Source organism: Rhinoderma darwinii, chromosome 1 (genome assembly GCF_050947455.1).
Source record: "Rhinoderma darwinii isolate aRhiDar2 chromosome 1, aRhiDar2.hap1, whole genome shotgun sequence".
Lineage (NCBI taxonomy): Eukaryota > Metazoa > Chordata > Amphibia > Anura > Rhinodermatidae > Rhinoderma > Rhinoderma darwinii.
Window position 1 is genome coordinate 657,880,835 of NC_134687.1, and position 26,067 is coordinate 657,906,901.

General features: G+C 42.7%; 1 protein-coding gene across 1 annotated transcript in view; it reads right to left on the reverse strand.

Annotated features, from left to right (window-relative positions):
• The window catches only part of LOC142705666 (uncharacterized), a 121,301-nt gene extending 99,009 nt beyond the window's left edge, over nt 1–22,292 (reverse strand). Inside the window, exon 1 of the mRNA XM_075848296.1 lies at nt 21,990–22,292. The gene's annotated coding sequence lies outside the window, so the exon portion shown is untranslated. The remainder of the gene's footprint in view (nt 1–21,989) is intronic.
• Nucleotides 22,293–26,067: the final 3,775 nt, after the last annotated feature.

Genomic DNA, 26,067 nt, shown 5'->3' on the forward strand with positions numbered 1-26,067 from the left:
ATTATACTGTATGGGGGCAAGATACTGTATGGGGGCATTATACTGTATGGGGGCATTATACTGTATGGGGGCATTATACTGTATGGGGGCATTATACTGTATGGGGCATTATACTGTATGGGGCATTATACTGTATGGAGGCATTATACTGTATGGGGACATTATACTGTATGGGGGCATTATACTGCATGGGGGCATTATACTGTATGGGGGCATTATACTGTATGGGGGCATTATACTGTATGGGGGCATTATACTGTATGGAGGCATTATACTGTATGGGGACATACTGTGTGGAGAAATTATACTGTATGGGGACATTATACTGTATAGGGGCATTATACTGTATGGGGACATTATACTGTATGGGGACATTATACTGTGTGGGGACATTATACTGTGTGGGGGTATTATACTGTATGGGGGCATTATACTGTATGGGGGCATTATACAGTGTGGGGACATTATACTGTATGGGGACATTATACTGTATGGGGACATTATACTGTATGGGGGCATTATACTGTATGGGGGCATTATACTGTATGGGGGAATTATACTGTATGGGGGCATTATACTGTATGGGGGCATTATACTGTATGGGGGCATTATACTGTATGGGGCATTATACTGTATGGAGGCATTATACTGTATGGGGACATTATACTGTATGGGGGAATTATACTGCATGGGGGCATTATACTGTATGGGGGCATTATACTGCATGGGGGCATTATACTGTATGGGGCATTATACTGTATGGAGGCATTATACTGTATGGGGGCATTATACTGTATGGGGACATTATACTGTATGGGGACATTATACTGTATGGAGGCATTATACTGTATGGAGGCATTATACTGTATGGAGGCATTACACTGTATGGGGACATTATACTGTATGGGGACATTATACTGTATGGGGACATTATACTGTATGAGGGCATTATACTGTATGAGGGCATTATACTGTATGAGGGCATTATACTGTCTGGGGGCATTATACTGTCTGGGGGCATTATACTGTCTGGGGGCATTATACTGTATGGGGACATTATACTGTATGGGACATTATACTGTATGGGGGCATTATACTGTATGGGGACATTATACTGTATGGGACATTATACTGTATGGGACATTATACTGTATGGGGGCATTATACTGTATGGGGACATTATACTGTATGGGGACATTATACTGTATGGGGGCATTATACTGTGTGGGGACATTATACTGTATGGGAGCATTATACTGTATGGGAGCATTATACTGTATAGGGGCATTATACTGTATGGGGGCATTATACTGTATGGGGACATTATACTGTATTGGAGCATTATACTGCATGGGGGCATTATACTGCATGGGGGCATTATACTGCATAGGGGCATTATACTGCATGGGGGCATTATACTGCATGGGGGCATTATACTGCATAGGGGCATTATACTGTATGGGGGCATTATACTGTATGGGGAATTATACTGTATGGGGAGATTATACTGTATGGGACATTATACTGTATGGGGCATTATACTGTATGGGGCATTATACTGTATGGGGCATTATACTGGATGGGGGCATTATACTGTATGGGGGCATTATACTGTATGGAGCATTATACTGTATGGGGACATTATACTGTATGGGACATTATACTGTATGGGGGCATTATACTGTATGGGGACATTATACTGTATGGGGGCATTATACTGTATGGGGGCATTATACTGTATGGGGGCATTATACTGTATGGGGGACATTATACTGTATGGGGGCATTATACTGTATGGGGGCATTATACTGTATGGGGGCATTATACTGTATGGGGCATTATACTGTATGGGGCATTATACTGTATGGAGGCATTATACTGTATGGGGGCATTATACTGCATGGGGGCATTATACTGCATGGGGGCATTATACTGTATGAGGGCATTATACTGTATGGGGGCATTATACTGTATGGGGCATTATACTGTATGGAGGCATTATACTGTATGGGGACATACTGTGTGGAGAAATTATACTGTATGGGGACATTATACTGTATAGGGGCATTATACTGTATGGGGACATTATACTGTATGGGGGAATTATACTGTATGGGGGCATTATACTGTATGGGGGCATTATACTGTATGGGGGCATTATACTGTATGGGGACATTATACTGTATGGGGACATTATACTGTATGGGGGCATTATACTGTATGGGGGCATTATACTGTATGGGGGACATTATACTGTATGGGGGCATTATACTGTATGGGGGCAAGATACTGTATGGGGGAATTATACTGTATGGGGGCATTATACTGTATGGGGGCATTATACTGTATGGGGGCATTATACTGTATGGGGCATTATACTGTATGGGGCATTATACTGTATGGAGGCATTATACTGTATGGGGACATTATACTGTATGGGGGCATTATACTGCATGGGGGCATTATACTGTATGGGGGCATTATACTGTATGGGGGCATTATACTGTATGGGGGCATTATACTGTATGGAGGCATTATACTGTATGGAGGCATTATACTGTATGGGGACATTATACTGTATAGGGGCATTATACTGTATGGGGACATTATACTGTATGGGGACATTATACTGTGTGGGGACATTATACTGTGTGGGGGTATTATACTGTATGGGGGCATTATACTGTATGGGGGCATTATACTGTATGGGGAAATTATACTGTATGGGGAAATTATACTGTATGGGGACATTATACTGTATGGGGGCATTATACTGTATGGGGGCATTATACTGTATGGGGACATTACACTGTATGGGGGCATTAAACTGTATGGGGGCATTAAACTGTATGGGGGCATTATACTGTATGGGGCATTATACTGTATGGGGGCATTATACTCTATGGGGGCATTATACTCTATGGGGGCATTATACTGTATGGGGACATTATACTGTATGGGGACATTATACTGTATGGAGGCATTATACTGTATGGAGGCATTATACTGTATGGAGGCATTACGCTGTATGGGGACATTATGCTGTATGGGGACATTATACTGTATGGGGACATTATACTGTATGAGGGCATTATACTGTATGAGGGCATTATACTGTATGAGGGCATTATACTGTCTGGGGGCATTATACTGTATGGGGGCATTATACTGTATGGGGACATTATACTGTATGGGGACATTATACTGTATGGGACATTATACTGTATGGGGGCATTATACTGTATGGGGACATTATACTGTATGGGGACATCATACTGTATGGGGGCATTATACTGTGTGGGGACATTATACTGTATGGGAGCATTATACTGTATGGGAGCATTATACTGTATGGGGGCATTATACTGTATGGGGGCATTATACTGTATGGGGGCATTATACTGTATGGGGGCATTATACTGTATGGAGCATTATACTGTATGGGGACATTATACTGTATGGGACATTATACTGTATGGGGGCATTATACTGTATGGGGACATTATACTGTATGGGGGCATTATACTGTATGGGGACATTATACTGAATGGTGGCATTATACTGTATGGGGGCATTATTCTGTATGGGGACATTATTCTGTATGGGGGCATTATACTGTATGGGGGCATTATACTGTATGGGGACATTATTCTGTATGGGGGCATTATACTGTATGGGGGCATTATACTGTATGGGGGAATTATACTGTATGGGGGAATTATACTGTATGGAGGCATTATACTGTATGGTGGCATTATACTGTATGGGGACATTATACTGTATGGGGACATTACACTGTATGGGGGAATTACACTGTATGGGGGAATTACACTGTATGGGGACATTATACTGTATGGGGGCATTATACTGTATGGGGACATTATAATGTATGGGGACATTATTCTGTATGGGGGCATTATTCTGTATGGGGCCATTATACTGTATGTGGGTATTATACTGGATGGGGGCATTATACTGTATGGAGCATTATACTGTATGGGGGCATTATACTGTATGGGGGCATTATACTGTATGGGGCAGCTATGGGGGCATTATACTGTATGGGGACATTATACTGTATGAGGCATTATACTGTATGAGGCATTATACTGTATGGGGACATTATACTGTATGGGGGCATTATACTGTATGGGGGCATTATACTGTATGGGGCATTATTCTGTATGAGGACATTATTCTGTATGGGGGCATTATTCTGTATGGGGGCATTATACTGTATGGGCCATTATACTGTATGGGGGCATTATACTGTATTGGGGCATTATACTGTATGGGGGCATTATACTGTATTTGGGCATTATACTGTATGGGAGCATTATACTGTATGGGGACATTATACTGTATGTGGACATTATACTGTATGGGAGCATTATACTGTATGGGGGCATTATACTGCATGGGGGCATTATACTGCATGGGGGCATTATACTGCATAGGGGCATTATACTGTATGGGGGCATTATACTGTATGGGGACATTATACTGTATGGGGACATTATACTGTATGGGACATTATACTGTATGGGGGCATTATACTGTATGGGGGCATTATACTGTATGGGGACATTATACTGTATGGGGACATTATACTGTATTGGGGCATTATACTGTGTGGGGACATTATACTGTATGAGAGCATTATACTGTATGGGAGCATTATACTGTATAGGGGCATTATACTGTATGGGGGAATTATACTGTATGGGGACATTATACTGTATTGGAGCATTATACTGTATGGGGGCATTATACTGCATGGGGGCATTATACTGCATAGGGGCATTATACTGCATGGGGGCATTATACTGCATGGGGGCATTATACTGCATGGGGGCATTATACTGCATAGGGGCATTATACTGTATGGGGGCATTATACTGTATGGGGAATTATACTGTATGGGGCATTATACTGTATGGGGCATTATACTGTATGGGACATTATACTGTATGGGGGCATTATACTGTATGGGGGCATTATACTGTATGGGGGCATTATACTGTATGGGGGCATTATACTGTATGGTGGCATTATACTGTATGGGGGCATTATTCTGTATGGGGACATTATTCTGTATGGGGGCATTATACTGTATGGGGCATTATACTGTATGGGGACATTATTCTGTATGGGGGCATTATACTGTATGGGGGCATTATACTGTATGGGGGCATTATACTGTATGGGGGCATTATACTGTATGGGGCAGCTATGGGGGCATTATACTGTATGGGGACATTATACTGTATGAGGCATTATACTGTATGAGGCATTATACTGTATGGGGACATTATACTGTATGGGGGCATTATACTGTATGGGGCATTATTCTGTATGGGGACATTATTCTGTATGGGGGCATTATTCTGTATGGGGGCATTATACTGTATGGGCCATTATACTGTATGGGGGCATTATACTGTATGGGGGCATTATACTGTATGGGGGCATTATACTGTATTTGGGCATTATACTGTATGGGAGCATTATACTGTATGGGGACATTATACTGTATGGGGACATTATACTGTATTGGAGCATTATACTGTATGGGGGCATTATACTGCATGGGGGCATTATACTGCATGGGGGCATTATACTGCATGGGGGCATTATACTGCTTAGGGGCATTATACTGTATGGGGGAATTATACTGTATGGGGGCATTATACTGTATGGGGACATTATACTGTATGGGCACATTATACTGTATGGGGACATTATACTGTAGGGGACATTATACTGTATGGGGCATTATACTGTATGGGGGCATTATACTGTATGGGGACATTATACTGTATGGGGACATTATACTCTATGGGGGCATTGTACTCTATGGGGGCATTGTACTCTATGGGGGCATTATACTCTATGGGGGCATTATACTGTATGGGGACATTATACTGTATGGGGACATTATACTGTATGGGGACATTATACTGTATGGAGGCATTACACTGTATGGGGGAATTACACTGTATGGGGGAATTACACTGTATGGGGACATTATACTGTATGAGGGCATTATACTGTCTGGGGGCATTATTCTGTCTGGGGGCATTATACTGTATGGAGGCATTATACTGTATGGGGACATTATACTGTATGGGGACATTATACTGTATGGGACATTATACTGTATGGGGGCATTATACTGTATGGGTGCATTATATTGTATGGGGGACATTATACTGTATGGGGGCATTATACTGTATGGGGACATTATACTGTATGGGGACATTATACTGTATGGGGACATTATACTGTATGGGGCATTATACTGTGTGGGGACATTATACTGTATGGGAGCATTATACTGTATGGGAGCATTATACTGTATAGGGGCATTATACTGTATGGGGGCATTATACTGTATGGGGACATTATACTGTATTGGAGCATTATACTGTATGGGGGCATTATACTGCATGGGGGCATTATACTGTATGGGGGCATTATACTGTATGGGGGCATTATACTGTATGGGGAATTATACTGTATGGGGAGATTATACTGTATGGGACATTATACTGTATGGGGGCATTATACTGTATGGAGCATTATACTGTATGGGGCATTATACTGTATGGGGACATTATACTGTATGGGACATTATACTGTATGGGGACATTATACTGTATGGGGGCATTATACTGTATGGGGACATTATAGTGTATGGGGGCATTACACTGTATGTGGACATTATACTGTATGGGGGCATTATACTGTATGGGGGCATTATACTGTATGGGGAGATTATACTGTATGGGGCATTATACTGTATGGTGGCATTATACTGTATGGGGGCATTATTCTGTATGGGGACATTATTCTGTATGGGGACATTACACTGTATGGGGGAATTACACTGTATGGGGGAATTACACTTTATAGGGGAACTACACTGTATGGGGGCATTATACTGTATGGGGGAATATACTGTATGGAGGCATTATACTGTATGGGGGCATTATACTGTATGGGGGCATTATACTGTATGGGGACATTATACTGTATGGGGGCATTATACTGTATGGGGGCATTATACTGTATGGGGACATTATACTGTATGGGGACATTATTCTGTATGGGGCATTATTCTGTATGGGGCCATTATACTGTATGTGGGTATTATACTGGATGGGGGCATTATACTGTATGGGGGCATTATACTGTATGGGGGCATTATACTGTATGGGGCAGCTATGGGGGCATTATACTGTATGGGGACATTATACTGTATGAGGCATTATACTGTATGAGGCATTATACTGTATGGGGGCATTATACTGTATGGGGCATTATTCTGTATGGGGGCATTATACTGTATGGGACATTATACTGTATGGGGACATTATACTGTATGGGGACATTATACTGTATGGGGGCATTATACTGTATGGGGGCATTATACTGTATGGGGACATTATACTGTATGGGGACATTATACTGTATGGTGGCATTATACTGTATGGGGGCATTATTCTGTATGGGGACATTATTCTGTATGGGGGCATTATACTGTATGGGGCATTATACTGTATGGGGACATTATTCTGTATGGGGGCATTATACTGTATGGGGACATTACACTGTATGGGGGAATTACACTGTATGGGGGAATTATACTGTATGGGGACATTATACTGTATGGGGGCATTATACTGTATGGGGACATTATTCTGTATGGGGCCATTATACTGTATGTGGGTATTATACTGGATGGGGGCATTATACTGTATGGGGGCATTATACTGTATGGGGGCATTATACTGTATGGGGCAGCTATGGGGGCATTATACTGTATGGGGCAGCTATGGGGGCATTATACTGTATGGGGACATTATACTGTATGAGGCATTATACTGTATGGGGGCATTATACTGTATGGGGGCATTATACTGTATGGGGGCATTATACTGTATGGGGCATTATTCTGTATGGGGACATTATTCTGTATGGGGGCATTATACTGTATGGGGGCATTATACTGTATGGGGGCATTATACTGTATGGGGGCATTATACTGTATGGGGGCATTATACTGTATTGGGGCATTATACTGTATGGGGGCATTATACTGTATGGGGACATTATACTGTATAGGGGCATTATACTGTATGGAGGCATTATACTGTATGGGGGCATTATACTGTATGGGGGCATTATACTATATGGGGGCATTATACTGTATGGGGGCATTATACTGTATGTGGACATTATACTGTATGGAGGCATTGTACTGTATGGGGGCATTATACTGTATGGGGGCATTATACTGTATAGGACATTATACTGTATGGAGGCATTATACTGTATGGGGCATTATACTGTATGGGGACATTATACTGTATGGGGACATTATACTGTATAGGGCATTATACTGTATGAGGCATTATACTGTATGGGGACATTATACTGTATGGTGGCATTATACTGTATGGGGGCATTATACTGTATGGGGACATTATACTGTATGGTAGTATTATACTGTATGGGGCATTATACTGTATGGGGGCATTATACTGTATGGGGACAATATACTGTATGGAGACATTATACTGTATGAGGGCATTATTCTACATGGGGGCATTATACTGTATGGGGGCATTATAATGTATGGGGGACATTATACTGTATGGGGACAATATACTGTATGGAGACATTATACTGTATGAGGGCATTATTCTACATGGGGACATTATACTGTATGGGGGCATTATAATGTATGGGGGACATTATACTATATGGGGCATTATACTGTATGGGGGCATTATACTGTATAGGGGCATTATACTGTATAGGGGCATTATACTCTATGGGGGCATTATACTCTATGGGGACATTATACTGTATGGGGGCATTATACTGTATGGGGGCATTATACTGAATGGGGCATTATAATGTATAGGGGCATTATACTATATGGGGGCGTTATACTGTATGGGGGCGTTATACTGTATGGGGGCGTTATACTGTATGGGGGCGTTATACTGTATGGGGGCGTTATACTGTATGGGGGCGTTATACTGTATGGGGGCGTTATACTGTATGGGGGCGTTATACTGTATGGGGGCGTTATACTGTATGGGGGCGTTATACTGTATGGAGGCGTTATACTGTATGGAGGCGTTATACTGTATGGGGCGTTATACTGTATGGGGCGTTATACTGTATAGGACGTTATACTGTATGGGGGCATTATACTGTATGGGGCATTATACTGTATGGGGCATTATACTGTATGGGGCGTTATACTGTATGGGGCGTTATACTGTATGGGGCGTTATACTGTATGGGGCGTTATACTGTATGGGGGCGTTATACTGTATAGGGGCGTTATACTGTATGGGGACGTTATACTGTATGGAGGCGTTATACTGTATGGAGGCGTTATACTGTATGGAGGCGTTATACTGTATGGAGGCGTTATACTGTATGGGGGCGTTATACTGTATGGGGGCGTTATACTGTATGGGGGCGTTATACTGTATGGGGGCGTTATACTGTATGGGGGCGTTATACTGTATGGGGGCATTATACTGTATGGGGGCGTTATACTGTATGGGGGCGTTATACTGTATAGGGGCGTTATACTGTATAGGGGCGTTATACTGTATAGGGGCGTTATACTGTATAGGGGCGTTATACTGTATGGGAGCGTTATACTGTATGGGAGCGTTATACTGTATAGAGGCGTTATACTGTATGGGGGCGTTATACTGTATGGGGGCGTTATACTGTATGGGGGCGTTATACTGTATGGGGGCGTTATACTGTATGGGGGCGTTATACTGTATGGGGGCGTTATACTGTATGGGGGCGTTATACTGTATGGGGGCGTTATACTGTATGGAGGCGTTATACTGTATGGAGGCGTTATACTGTATGGGGGCGTTATACTGTATGGGGGCGTTATACTGTATGGGGGCGTTATACTGTATGGGGGCGTTATACTGTATGGGGCCGTTATACTGTATGGGGCATTATACTGTATGGGGCATTATACTGTATGGGGGCATTATACTGTATGGGGGCCTTATACTGTATGGGGGCCATTATACTGTATGGGGGCGTTATACTGTATGGGGCCGTTATACTGTATGGGGGCCATTACACTGTATGGGGGCCATTATACTGTGTGGGGCATTATTCTGTATGGGGGCACTATACTGTATGGGGGCACTATACTGTATGGGGGCATTATACTGTATGGGGGCATTATACTGTATGGGGGAATTATACTGTATGGGGCATTATACTGTATGGGTCATTATACTATATGGGGGCATTATACTGTATGGGGCATTATACTGTATGGGATATTATACTGTATGGGGGCCATTATACTGTGTGGGGCATTATTCTGTATGGGGGCACTATACTGTATGGGGGCATTATACTGTATGGGGACATTATACTGTATGGGAGCATTATACTGTATGGGGGCATTATACTGTATGGGGCATTATACTGTACGGGGACATTATACTGTATGGGGGCATTATACTGTATGGGGCATTATACTATATGGGGGCATTATACTGTATGGGGACATTATACTGTATGGAGCATTATACTGTATGGGGGCATTATACTGTATGGTGGCATTATACTGTATGGGGGCATTATACTGTATGGGGCATTATACTGTATGGGGACATTATACTGTATGGGGCATTATACTGTATGGGGGCATTATACTGTATGGGGACATTATACTGTATGGGAGCATTATACTGTATGGGGGCATTATACTGTATGGGAGCATTATACTGTATGGGAGCATTATACTGTATGGGGGCATTATACTGTATGGGGACATTATACTGTATGGGGACATTATACTGTATGGGAGCATTATACTGTATGGGAGCATTATACTGTATGGGGGCATTATACTGTATGGGGACATTATACTGTATGGGGACATTATACTGTATGGGGGCATTATACTGTATGGGAGCATTATACTGTATGGGCGCATTATACTGTATGGGGGCATTATACTGTATGGGGGCATTATACTGTATGGGGGCATTATACTGTATGGGGGCATTATACTGTATAGGACATTATACTGTATGGAGGCATTATACTGTATGGGGCATTATACTGTATGGGGACATTATACTGTATGGGGACATTATACTGTATGGGGACATTATACTGTATAGGGCATTATACTGTATGAGGCATTATACTGTATGGGGACATTATACTGTATGGTGGCATTATACTGTATGGGGGCATTATACTGTATGGGGACATTATACTGTATGGTAGTATTATACTGTATGGGGCATTATACTGTATGGGGGCATTATACTGTATGGAGACATTATACTGTATGAGGGCATTATTCTACATGGGGACATTATACTGTATGGGGGCATTATAATGTATGGGGGACATTATACTATATGGGGCATTATACTGTATGGGGGCATTATACTGTATAGGGGCATTATACTGTATGGGGACATTATACTCTATGGGGGCATTGTACTCTATGGGGGCATTGTACTCTATGGGGGCATTATACTGTATGGGGGCATTATACTGTATGGGGGCATTATACTGAATGGGGCATTATAATGTATAGGGGCATTATACTATATGGGACATTATACTGTATGGGGGCGTTATACTGTATGGGGGCGTTATACTGTATGGGGGCGTTATACTGTATGGGGGCGTTATACTGTATGGGGGCGTTATACTGTATGGGGGCGTTATACTGTATGGGGGCGTTATACTGTATGGGGGCGTTATACTGTATGGGGGCGTTATACTGTATGGAGGCGTTATACTGTATGGAGGCGTTATACTGTATGGAGGCGTTATACTGTATGGAGGCGTTATACTGTATGGAGGCGTTATACTGTATGGGGCGTTATACTGTATGGGGCGTTATACTGTATGGGGCGTTATACTGTATGGGACGTTATACTGTATGGGGGCGTTATACTGTATGGGGCGTTATACTGTATGGGGCGTTATACTGTATGGGGCGTTATACTGTATGGGGCGTTATACTGTATGGGGCGTTATACTGTATGGGGCGTTATACTGTATAGGGGCGTTATACTGTATGGGGACGTTATACTGTATGGGGGCGTTATACTGTATGGGGGCGTTATACTGTATGGGGGCGTTATACTGTATGGGGGCGTTATACTGTATGGGGGCGTTATACTGTATGGGGGCGTTATACTGTATGGGGGCGTTATACTGTATGGGGGCGTTATACTGTATGGGGGCGTTATACTGTATAGGGGCGTTATACTGTATAGGGGCGTTATACTGTATGGGAGCGTTATACTGTATGGGAGCGTTATACTGTATGGGAGCGTTATACTGTATAGAGGCGTTATACTGTATGGGGGCGTTATACTGTATGGGGGCGTTATACTGTATGGGGGCGTTATACTGTATGGGGGCGTTATACTGTATGGGGGCGTTATACTGTATGGGGGCGTTATACTGTATGGGGGCATTATACTGTATGGAGGCGTTATACTGTATGGAGGCGTTATACTGTATGGGGGCGTTATACTGTATGGGGGCGTTATACTGTATGGGGGCGTTATACTGTATGGGGGCGTTATACTGTATGGGGGCGTTATACTGTATGGGGGCGTTATACTGTATGGGGCCGTTATACTGTATGGGGCCGTTATACTGTATGGGGCATTATACTGTATGGGGGCATTATACTGTATGGGGGCATTATACTGTATGGGGGCCATTATACTGTATGGGGGCGTTATACTGTATGGGGCCGTTATACTGTATGGGGGCCATTACACTGTATGGGGGCCATTATACTGTATGGGGGCCATTATACTGTGTGGGGCATTATTCTGTATGGGGGCACTATACTGTATGGGGGCATTATACTGTATGGGGGCATTATACTGTATGGGGGCATTATACTGTATGGGGCATTATACTGTATGGGTCATTATACTATATGGGGGCATTATACTGTATGGGGCATTATACTGTATGGGATATTATACTGTATGGGGGCCATTATACTGTGTGGGGCATTATTCTGTATGGGGGCACTATACTGTATGGGGGCATTATACTGTATGGGGACATTATACTGTATGGGGACATTATACTGTATGGGGGCATTATACTGTATGGGGCATTATACTGTACGGGGACATTATACTGTATGGGGGCATTATACTGTATGGGGCATTATACTATATGGGGGCATTATACTGTATGGGGACATTATACTGTATGGAGCATTATACTGTATGGGGGCATTATACTGTATGGTGGCATTATACTGTATGGGGGCATTATACTGTATGGGGCATTATACTGTATGGGGACATTATACTGTATGGGGCATTATACTGTATGGGGGCATTATACTGTATGGGGACATTATACTGTATGGGGGCATTATACTGTATGGGGGCATTATACTGAATGGGGGCATTATACTGAATGGGGCGTTATACTGTATAGGGGCGTTATACTGTATGGGGGCGTTATACTGTATGGGGTCGTTATACTGTATGGGGGCGTTATACTGTATGGGGGCGTTATACTGTATGGGGGCGTTATACTGTATGGGGGCGTTATACTGTATGGGGGCGTTATACTGTATGGAGGCGTTATACTGTATGGAGGCGTTATACTGTATGGAGGCGTTATACTGTATGGAGGCGTTATACTGTATAGGGGTGTTATACTGTATGGGGCGTTATACTGTATGGGGCGTTATACTGTATGGGACGTTATACTGTATGGTAGCATTATACAGTATGAGGCATTATACTGTATGGGGCATTATACTGTATGGGGCATTATACTGTATGGGGCATTATACTGTATGGGGCATTATACTGTATGGGGGCGTTATACTGTATGGGGGCATTATACTGTACGGGGGCCTTATACTGTATGGGGGCGTTATACTGTATGGGGCCGTTATACTGTATGGGGGCCATTACACTGTATGGAGGCGTTATACTGTATGGGGCGTTATACTGTATGGGGCGTTATACTGTATGGGGCGTTATACTGTATGGGGCGTTATACTGTATAGGACGTTATACTGTATGGGGGCATTATACTGTATGGGGCATTATACTGTATGGGGCATTATACTGTATGGGGCATTATACTGTATGGGGCGTTATACTGTATGGGGCGTTATACTGTATAGGGGTGTTATACTGTATGGGGCGTTATACTGTATGGGGCGTTATACTGTATGGGACGTTATACTGTATGGTAGCATTATACTGTATGGGGCATTATACTGTATGGGGCATTATACTGTATGGGGCATTATACTGTATGGGGGCGTTATACTGTATGGGGGCGTTATACTGTATGGGGGCGTTATACTGTATGGGGGCGTTATACTGTATGGGGGCGTTATACTGTATGGGGGCGTTATACTGTATGGGGGCGTTATACTGTATGGGGGCGTTATACTGTACGGGGGCGTTATACTGTATGGGGGCGTTATACTGTATGGGGCCGTTATACTGTATGGGGGCCATTACACTGTATGGGGGCCATTACACTGTATGGGGGCCATTACACTGTGTGGGGCATTATTCTGTATGGGGGCACTATACTGTATGGGGGCATTATACTGTATGGGGGCATTATACTGTATGGGGCATTATACTGTATGGGTCATTATACTATATGGGGGCATTATACTGTATGGGGCATTATACTGTATGGGTCATTATACTATATGGGGGCATTATACTGTACGGGGGCATTATACTGTATGGGGGCATTATACTGTATGGTGTATTATACTGTATGGGACATTATACTGTATGGAGGCATTATACTGTATGGAGGAATTATACTGTATGGGGCATTATACTGTATGGGGGCATTATACTGTATGGGGACATTATACTGTATGGGGACATTATACTGTATGGGGGCATTATACTGTATGGGGGCATTATACTGTATGGGGGCATTATACTGTATGGGAGCATTATACTGTATGGGGCATTATACTGTATGGGGACATTATACTGTATGGGGACATTATACTGTATGGGAGCATTATACTGTATGGGGGCATTATACTGTATGGGGACATTATACTGTATGGGGACATTATACTGTATGGGAGCATTATACTGTATGGGGGCATTATACTGTATGGGAGCATTTTACTGTATGGGGGCGTTATACTGTATGGGGGCGTTATACTGTATGGGGCATTATACTGTATGGGGCATTATACTGTATGGGGCATTATACTGTATGGGGCATTATACTGTATGGGGTATTATACTGTATGGGGCATTATACTGTATGGGGCATTATACTGTATGGGGCCGTTATACTGTATGGGGACGTTATACTGTATGGGAGCATTATACTGTATGGGGGCATTATACTGTATGGGAGCATTATACTGTATGGGGACATTATACTGTATGGGGGCATTATACTGTATGGGGGCATTATACTGTATAGCGGCATTATACTGTATGGGCGCATTATACTGTATGGGCGCATTATACTGTATGGGCGCATTATACTGTATGGGGGCATTATACTGTATGGGGGCATTATACTGTATGGGGGCATTATACTGTATGGGGGCATTATACTGTATGGGGCATTATACTGTATGGGGAAATTATACTGTATGGGGCATTATACTGTATGGGGGCATTATACTGTATGGTAGCATTATACTGTATGGGACATTATACTGTATGGGGCATTATACTGTATGGGGGCATTATACTGTATGGGGGCATTATACTGTATGGGGGCCATTATACTGTGTGGGGCATTATTCTGTATGGGGGCACTATACTGTATGGGGGCATTATACTGTATGGGGACATTATACTGTATGGGGGCATTATACTGTATGGGGGCATTATACTGTATGGGGCATTATACTGTATGGGGCATTATACTGCATGGATATTATACTGTATGGGACATTATACTGTACGGGGGCATTATACTGTATGGGGGCATTATACTGTAAGGGGGCATTATACTGTATGGGCGCATTATACTGTATGGGCGCATTATACTGTATGGGGGCATTATACTGTATGGGGGCATTATACTGTATGGGGGCATTATACTGTATGGGGGCATTATACTGTATGGGGCATTATACTGTATGGGGAAATTATACTGTATGGGGCATTATACTGTATGGGGGCATTATACTGTATGGGGACATTATACTGTATGGGGACATTATACTGTATGGGGGCATTATACTGTATGGGGGCATTATACTGTATGGGAGCATTATACTGTATGGGAGCATTATACTGTATGGGGACATTATACTGTATGGGGACATTATACTGTATGGGGCATTATACTGTATGGGGGCATTATACTGTATGGGGACATTATACTGTATGGGGACATTATACTGTATGGGGGCATTATACTGTATGGGGGCATTATACTGTATGGGAGCATTATACTGTATGGGAGCATTATACTGTATGGGGACATTATACTGTATGGGGACATTATACTGTATGGGAGCATTATACTGTATGGGGGCATTATACTGTATGGGGACATTATACTGTATGGGAGCATTATACTGTATGGGAGCATTATACTGTATGGGGGCATTATACTGTATGGGAGCATTTTACTCTATGGGGGCATTATACTGTATGGGGACATTATACTGTATGGGGGCATTATACTGTATGGGGCATTATACTGTATGGGGGCATTATACTGTATGGGCGCATTATACTGTATGGGGCATTATACTGTATGGGGGCATTATACTGTATGGGGGCATTATACTGTATGGGGGCATTATACTGTATGGGGCATTATACTGTATGGGGGCATTATACTGTATGGGGGCATTATACTGTATGGGAGCATTATACTGTATGGGGGCATTATACTGTATGGGGGCATTATACTGTATGGGGGCATTATACTGTATAGCGGCATTATACTGTATGGGCGCATTATACTGTATGGGGACATTATACTGTATGGGGGCATTATACTGTATGGGAGCATTATACTGTATGGGAGCATTATACTGTATGGGGGCATTATACTGTATGGGGGCATTATACTGTATGGGGGCATTATACTGTATGGGGGCATTATACTGTATGGGGGCATTATACTGTTTAGCGACATTATACTGTATGGGGCCATTATACTGTATGGGAGCATTATACTGTATGGGAGCATTATACTGTATGGGGGCATTATACTGTATGGGGGCATTATACTGTATGGGGGCATTATACTGTATGGGGCATTATACTGTATAGCGACATTATACTGTATGGGGGCATTATACTGTATGGGGGCATTATACTGTATGGGGGCATTATACTGTATGGGGGCATTATACTGTATAGCGACATTATACTGTATGGGGGCATTATACTGTATGGGCGCATTATACTGTATGGGGGCATTATACTGTATGGGGGCATTATACTGTATGGGGCATTATACTGTATGGGGCATTATACTGTATGGGGGCATTATACTGTATGGGGGCATTATACTGTATGGGGGCATTATACTGTATGGGGGCATTATACTGTATGGTGGCATTATACTGTATGGGGACATTATACTGTATGGGGCATTATACTATATGGGGGCATTATACTGTATGGAGCATTATACTGTATGGGGGCATTATACTGTATGGGGGCATTATACTGTATGGGGCCATTATACTGTATGGGTCCATTATACTGTATGGGTCCATTATACTGTATGGGGGAATTATACTGTATGGGACATTATACTGTATGGGACATTATACTGTATGGGGGCATTATACTGTATGGGGACATTATACTGTATGGTGGCATTATACTGTATGGGGACATTATACTGTATGGGGACATTATACTGTATGGGGGCATTATACTGTATGGGGACATTATACTGTATGGGGCATTATACTGTATGGGGACATTATACTGTATGGGGATATTATACTGTATGGGGGCATTATACTGTATGGGGACATTATACTGTATGGGGACATTATACTGTATGGGGACATTATACTGTATGGAGGCATTATACTGTATGGAGGCATTATACTGTATGGGGACATTATACTGTATGGAGGCATTATACTGTATGGGGACATTATACTGTATGGGGACATTATACTGTATGGGGACATTATACTGTATGGAGGAATTATACTGTATGGGGCATTATACTGTATGGGGCATTATACTGTATGGGGGCATTATACTGTATGGGGGCATTATACTGTATGGGGGCATTATACTGTATGGGGCCATTATACTGTATGGGGGCATTATACTGTATGGGGCATTATACTGTATGGGGCTATTATACTGTATGGGGGCATTATACTGTATGGGGGCATTATACTGTATGGGGACATTATACTGTATGGGGGCATTATACTGTATGGGGGCATTATACTGTATGGGGGCATTATACTGTATGGGGATATTATACTGTATGGGGGCATTATACTGTATGGGGGCATTATACTGTATGGTGGCATTATACTGTATAAGGACATTATACTGTATGGGGGCATTATACTGTATGGGAGCATTATACTGTATGGGGACATTATACTGTATGGGGGCATTATACTGTATGGGGCATTATACTGTATGGTGACATTATACTGTATGGGGCATTATACTGTATGGGGGCATTATACTGTATGGGAGCATTATACTGTATGGGGGCATTATACTGTATGGGAGCATTATACTGTATGGGGGCATTATACTGTATGGGAGCATTATACTGTATGGGGACATTATACTGTATGGGGGCATTATACTGTATGGGGGCATTATACTGTATGGGACATTATACTGTATGGGGACATTATACTGTATGGGGCATTATACTGTATGGTGACATTATACTGTATGGGGCATTATACTGTATGGTGACATTATACTGTATGGGAGCATTATACTGTATGGGGACATTATACTGTATGGGAGCATTATACTGTATGGGGGCATTATACTGTATGGGGACATTATACTGTATGGAGCATTATACTGTATGGGGGCATTATACTGTATGGGGACATTATACTGTATGGGACATTATACTGTATGGGGGCATTATAATGTATGGGGGCATTATACTGTATGGGGACATTATACTGTATGGGGACATTATACTGTATGGGGACATTATACTGTATGGGGACATTATACTGTATGGTGACATTATACTGTATGGGGACATTATACTGTATGGGGGCATTATACTGTATGGGGACATTATACTGTATGGAGCATTATACTGTTTGGGGGCATTATACTGTATGGGGACATTATACTGTATGGGACATTATACTGTATGGGGGCATTATACTGTATGGGGGCATTATAATGTATGGGGGCATTATACTGTATGGGGACATTATACTGTATGGGGACATTATACTGTATGGGGACATTATACTGTATGGGGGCATTATACTGTATGGGGGCATTATACTGTATGGGGGCATTATACTGTATGGGGACATTATACTGTATGGAGCATTATACTGTATGGGGGCATTATACTGTATGGGGGGATTATACTGTATGGGGGCATTATACTGTATGGGGACATTATACTGGATGGGTACATTATACTGTATGGGGCATTATACTGTATAGGGGCATTATACTGTATGGGACATTATACTGTATGGGGACATTATACTGTATGGGGGCATTATACTGTATGGGAGAATTATACTGTATGGGGACATTATACTGTATGGGGGCATTATACTGTATGGGGACATTATACTGTATGGAGCATTATACTGTATGGGGGCATTATACTGTATGGGGGCATTATACTGTATGGGGGCATTATACTGTATGGGGACATTATACTGTATGGGACATTATACTGTATGGGGGTATTATACTGTATGGGGCATTATACTGTATGGGGGCATTATACTGTATGGGGGCATTATACTGTATGGGGCATTATACTGTATGGGGGCATTATACTGTATGGGGGCATTATACTGTATGGGGGTATTATACTGTATGGAGCATTATACTGTATGGGGGCATTATACTGTATGGGGACATTATACTGTATGGGGGCATTATACTGTATGGGACATTATACTGTATGGGGGCATTATACTGTATGGGGGCATTATACTGTATGGGAGCATTATACTGTATGGGGACATTATACTGTATGGGGGCAATATACTGTATGGGGACATTATACTGTATGGGGGCATTATACGGTATGGGACATTATACTGTATAGGGACATTATACTGTATGGGACATTATACTGTATGGGGGCATTATACTGTATGGGGGCATTATACTGTATGGGGGCATTATACTGTATGGGGACATTATACTGTATGGGGGCAATATACTGTATGGGGACATTATACTGTATGGGGGCATTATACGGTATGGGACATTATACTGTATAGGGACATTATACTGTATGGGACATTATACTGTATGGGGGCATTATACTGTATGGGGGCATTATACTGTATGGGGGCATTATACTGTATGGGAGCATTATACTGTATGGGACATTATACTGTATGGGGGCATTATACTGTATGGGGGCATTATACTGTATGGGAGCATTATACTGTATGGGGACATTATACTGTATGGGGACATTATACTGTATGGGGGCATTATACTGTATGGGGACATTATACTGTATGGGGACATTATACTGTATGGGGGCATTATACTGTATGGGGGCATTATACTGTATGGGGACATTATACTGTATGGGGGCATTATACTGTATGGGGGCATTATACTGTATGGGGGCATTATACTGTATGGGGGCATTATACTGTATGGGGACATTATTCTGTATGGGGACATTATACTGTATGGGGTATTATACTGTATGGGGGTATTATACTGTATGGGGACATTATACTGTATGGGGACATTATACTGTATGGGGACATTATACTGTATGGGGGCATTATACTGTATGGGGGCATTATACTGTATGGGGCATTATACTGTATGGGGACATTATACTGTATGGACATTATACTGTATGGGGACATTATACTGTATGGGACATTATACTGTATGGGGGCATTATACTGTATGGGGGCATTATACTGTATGGGACATTATACTGTATGGGGGCATTATACTGTATGGGGGCATTATACTGTATGGGGCATTATACTGTATGGGGCATTATACTGTATGGGGACATTATACTGTATGGGGCATTATACTGTATGGGGGCATTATACTGTATGGGGCATTATACTGTATGGGGGCGTTATACTGTATGGAGGCGTTATACTGTATGGAGGCGTTATACTGTATGGGGGCGTTATACTGTATGGGGACATTATACTGTATGGGCATTATACTGTATGGGGGCATTATACTGTATGGGGACATTATACTGTATGGGGACATTATACTGTATGAGGCATTATACTGTATGGGGACATTATACTGTATGGGGGCATTATACTGTATGGGGGCATTATACTGTATGGGGCATTATACTGTATGGGGCATTATACTGTATGGGGACATTATACTGTATGGGGGCATTATACTGTATGGGGGCATTATACTGTATGGGGCATTATACTGTATGGGGCATTATACTGTATGGGGGCATTATACTGTATGGGGGCATTATACTGTATGGGGGCATTATACTGTATGGGGCATTATACTGTATGGGGGCATTATAATGTATGGGGGCAGTTATAGGGGCATAATACTTTGTGGGTTGAACCGGGTATGTATGGACAGTAATAGAGGTGTGGCTTACCCGCGCCGCATTGGTTGTCCGTCTTTACACTATTTGAAAGTTGGGAGGTCGTGAACCTAATATTACATCATTACAAAATACGACTCGTCCTACAAAACATCCGACCACTACAAAGACCAGAAATAACAACTTACCACAAAGAGGCCGGCACTGGAGGGGTTAAATCCCGGCTAGGAGTCCAGTGGGCGGGGTCACTTAATGATTGACAGCTCTCATACAGAGAGAACACCCTACCAGACTGCTCCCTACCTCATAGTATACACGGCAATAGCTGAAGGACCTGTGAAGACGTCACAACCATGTGCCGCGTCAGGAGGGGCGGGGCTTATCAGTAGAAAGACGCTGTGGATGAAGTACATGTGAAGATATAAAGATCACGTGACCGCTGAATCTTAGAATTTAGAAGTGGAAAGAATGAGCAATGTATGAAGGACCTGTGATGATGATCACGTGACATGAGGTGTAATGGGGATCATGTGACCAGTGCAGGAGTGGTCAGACATAAGCCGCGTGAAATATAATGGGTTGTGGCTAAAAGACCTGTGATGACGTCAACACCATGTGACCAATGCAGAAGGGGCGGAGCTTATCAGTGGGATGAAGGACCTGTGATGTTGATCACTTGACATGACGGGCGGGTCTATGTGAGGGGGCGGGGCTCCTGTGCTGTTTGGAGAAGTGAAGATCACGTGACGTTATATCACATAATAACAGTCTGGACATGCTGGGAGTTGTAGTTCTCTCCTCTTATACCTCCTCCATGTAATGTCCTCTTATATCCCATAATAACAGTCTGGACATGCTGGGTGTTGTAGTCCTCTCCTTATACCCCTCCCTGTAATGTCCTCTGATATCCCATAATAACAGCCTAGACATGCTGGGAGTTGTAGTTCTCTCCTCTTATACCTCCTCCCTGTAATGTCCTCTGATATCACATAATAACAGTCTGGACATGCTGGGAGTTGTAGTCCTTTCCTCTTATACCTCCTCCCTGTAATATCCTCTAATATCACATAATAACATTCTGGACATGCTGGGAGTTGTAGTTCTCTCCTCTTATACCTCCTCATGTAATATCCTCTGATATCACATAATAATAGTCTGGACATGCTGGGAGTTGTAGTTCTCTCTTATACCTCCTCCCTGTAATATCCTCTAATATCACATAATAACATTCTGGACATGCTGGGAGTTGTAGTCCTCTCCTCTTATACCCCTCCCTGTAATGTCCTCTGATATCACATAATAACAGCCTAGACATGCTTTGAGATGACTACAACTCCCAGCATGTCCAGACTGTTATTATGTGATATCAGAGGACATTACAGGGAGGAGATATAAGAGGTGAGAACTACAACTCCCAGCATGTCCAGGCTGTTATTATGGGATATCAGAGGACATTACAGGGAGGAGGTATAAGAGGAGAGAACTACAACTCCCAGCATGTCCAGACTGTTATTATGGGATATCAGAGGACATTACAGGAGGAGGCATAAGAGGAGAGAACTACAACTCCCAGCATGTCCAGACTGTTATTATGTGATATCAGAGGACATTACAGGGAGGGGTATAAGAGGAGAGAACTACAACTCCCAGCATGTCCAGACTGTTATTATGTGATATCAGAGGACATTAGAGGGAGGAGGTATAATAGGAAAGTACTACAACTCCCAGCATGTACAGGCTGTTATTATGGGATATCAGAGGACATTACAGGAATGAGTATGAGGAGAGAACTACAACTCCCAGCATGTCCAGACTGTTATTATGTGATATCAGAGGACATTACAGGGAGGGGTATAAGAGGAGAGAACTACAACTCCCAGCATGTCCAGGCTGCTATTATGTGATATCAGAGGACATTACAAGGAGGAGGTATAAGAGGAGAGAACTACAACTCCCAGCATGTCCAGACTGTTATTATGTGATATCAGAGGACATTACAGGGAGGAGGTATAAGAGGAGAGAACTACAACTCCCAGGATGTCCAGACTGTTATTATGGGATATCAGAGGACATTACACGGAGGAGGTACAGAGGAGAGAACTACAACTCCCAGCATGTCCAGACTGTTATTATGGGATATCAGAGGACATTACATGGAGAGGTATAAGAGGAGAGAACTACAACTCCCAGCATGTGCAGGCTGCTATTATGTGATATCAGAGGACATCACAAGGAGGAGGTATAAGAGGAGAGAACTACAACTCCCAGCATGTCCAGACTGTTATTATGTGATATCAGAGGAAATTACAGGGAGGGGATATAAGAGGAGTGGACTACAACTCCCAGCATGTCCAGGCTGTTATTATGTAATATCAGAGGAAATTACAGAGAGGAGGTATAATAGTAGAGAACTATAACTCCCAGCATGTCCAGACTGTTATTATGTAATATCAGAGGACATTACAGGGAGGAGTATAAGAGAGAACTACAACTCCCAGCATATCCAGACTGTTATTATGTGATATCAGAGGACATTACAGGGAGGGGTATAAGAGGAGAGGACTACAACTCCCAGCATGTCCAGACTGTTATTATGTAATATCAGAGGACATTACAGGGAGGAGGTATAAGAGGAGAGGACTACAACTCCCAGAATGTCGAGGCTGTTATTATGTGATATAAAAGGACATTACAGGGAGGGGTAATTGAGGAAAGAACTACAACTCCCAGCATGTCCAGCCTGTTATTATCTGATATCAGAGGACATTACAGGGAGGAGGTATAAGAGGAGAGAACTACAACTCCCAGCATGTCCAGGCTGTTTCTATGAGATATCAGAGGACATTACAGGGAGGAGGTATAAGAGGAGAGAACTACAACTCCCAGCATGTCCAGACTGTTATTATGGGTTATCAGAGGACATTACAGGGAGGAGGAATAAGAGGATAGAACTACAACTGCCAGCATGTCCAGAAGGTTATTATGGGATATCAGAGGACATTACAGGGAGGAGGTATAAGAGGAGAGGACTACAACTCCCAGCATGTCCAGACTGTTATTATGGGATATCAGTGGACATTACAGGGAGGAGTATTAGAGAGAACTACAACTCCCAGCATGTCCAGGCTGTAATTATGGGATATCAGAGGACATTACAGGGAGGAGGAATAAGAGGATAGAACTACAACTCCCAGCATGTCCAGAATGTTATTATGGGATATCAGAGGACATTACAGGGAGGAGTATTAGAGAGAACTACAACTCCCAGCATGTCCAGGCTGTTATGTGATATCAGAGGACATTACAGGGAGGAGAAATAAGAGGAGAGAACTACAAATCCCAGCATGTCCAGACTGTTATTATGTAATATCAGAGACATTACAGGGAGGAGTATAAGAGAGAACTACAACTCCCAGCATATCCAGACTGTTATTATGTGATATCAGAGGACATTACGGGGAGGGGTATAAGAGGAGAGGACTACAACTCCAGCATGTCCAGACTGTTATTATGTGATATCAGAGGAAATTACAGGGAGGAGATATAAGAGGAGAGAACTACAACTCCCAGCATGTCCAGGCTGTTATTATGTGATATCAGAGGACATTACAGGGAGGAGTATTAGAGAGAACTACAACTCCCAGCATGTCCAGGCTGTTATTATGTGATATCAGAGGACATTACAGGGAGGAGGTATAAGAGGAGAGAACTACAACTCCCAGCATGTCCAGGCTGTATTATGGGATATCAGAGGACATTACAGGGAGGAGGAATAAGAGGAGAGAACTACAACTCCCAGCATGTCCAGACTGTTATTATGGGATATCAGTGGACATTACAGGGAGGAGTATTAGAGAGAACTACAACTCCCAGCATGTCCAGGCTGTTATTATGGGATATCAGAGGACATTACTGGGAAGGGTATGAGAGGAGAGAACTACAACTCCCAGCATGTCCAGACTGTTATTATGTGATATCAGAGGACATTACAGGAGGAGGTATAAGAGGAGAGAACTACAACTCCCAGCATGTCCAGACTGTTATTATGTAATATAAGAGGACATTACAGGGAGGAGTATAAGAGAGAACTACAACTCCCAGCATATCCAGACTGTTATTATGTGATATCAGAGGACATTACGGGGAGGGGTATAAGAGGAGAGGACTACAACTCCCAGCATGTCCAGACTGTTATTATGTGATATCAGAGGAAATTACAGGAGGAGATATAAGAGGAGAGAACTACAACTCCCAGCATGTCCAGGC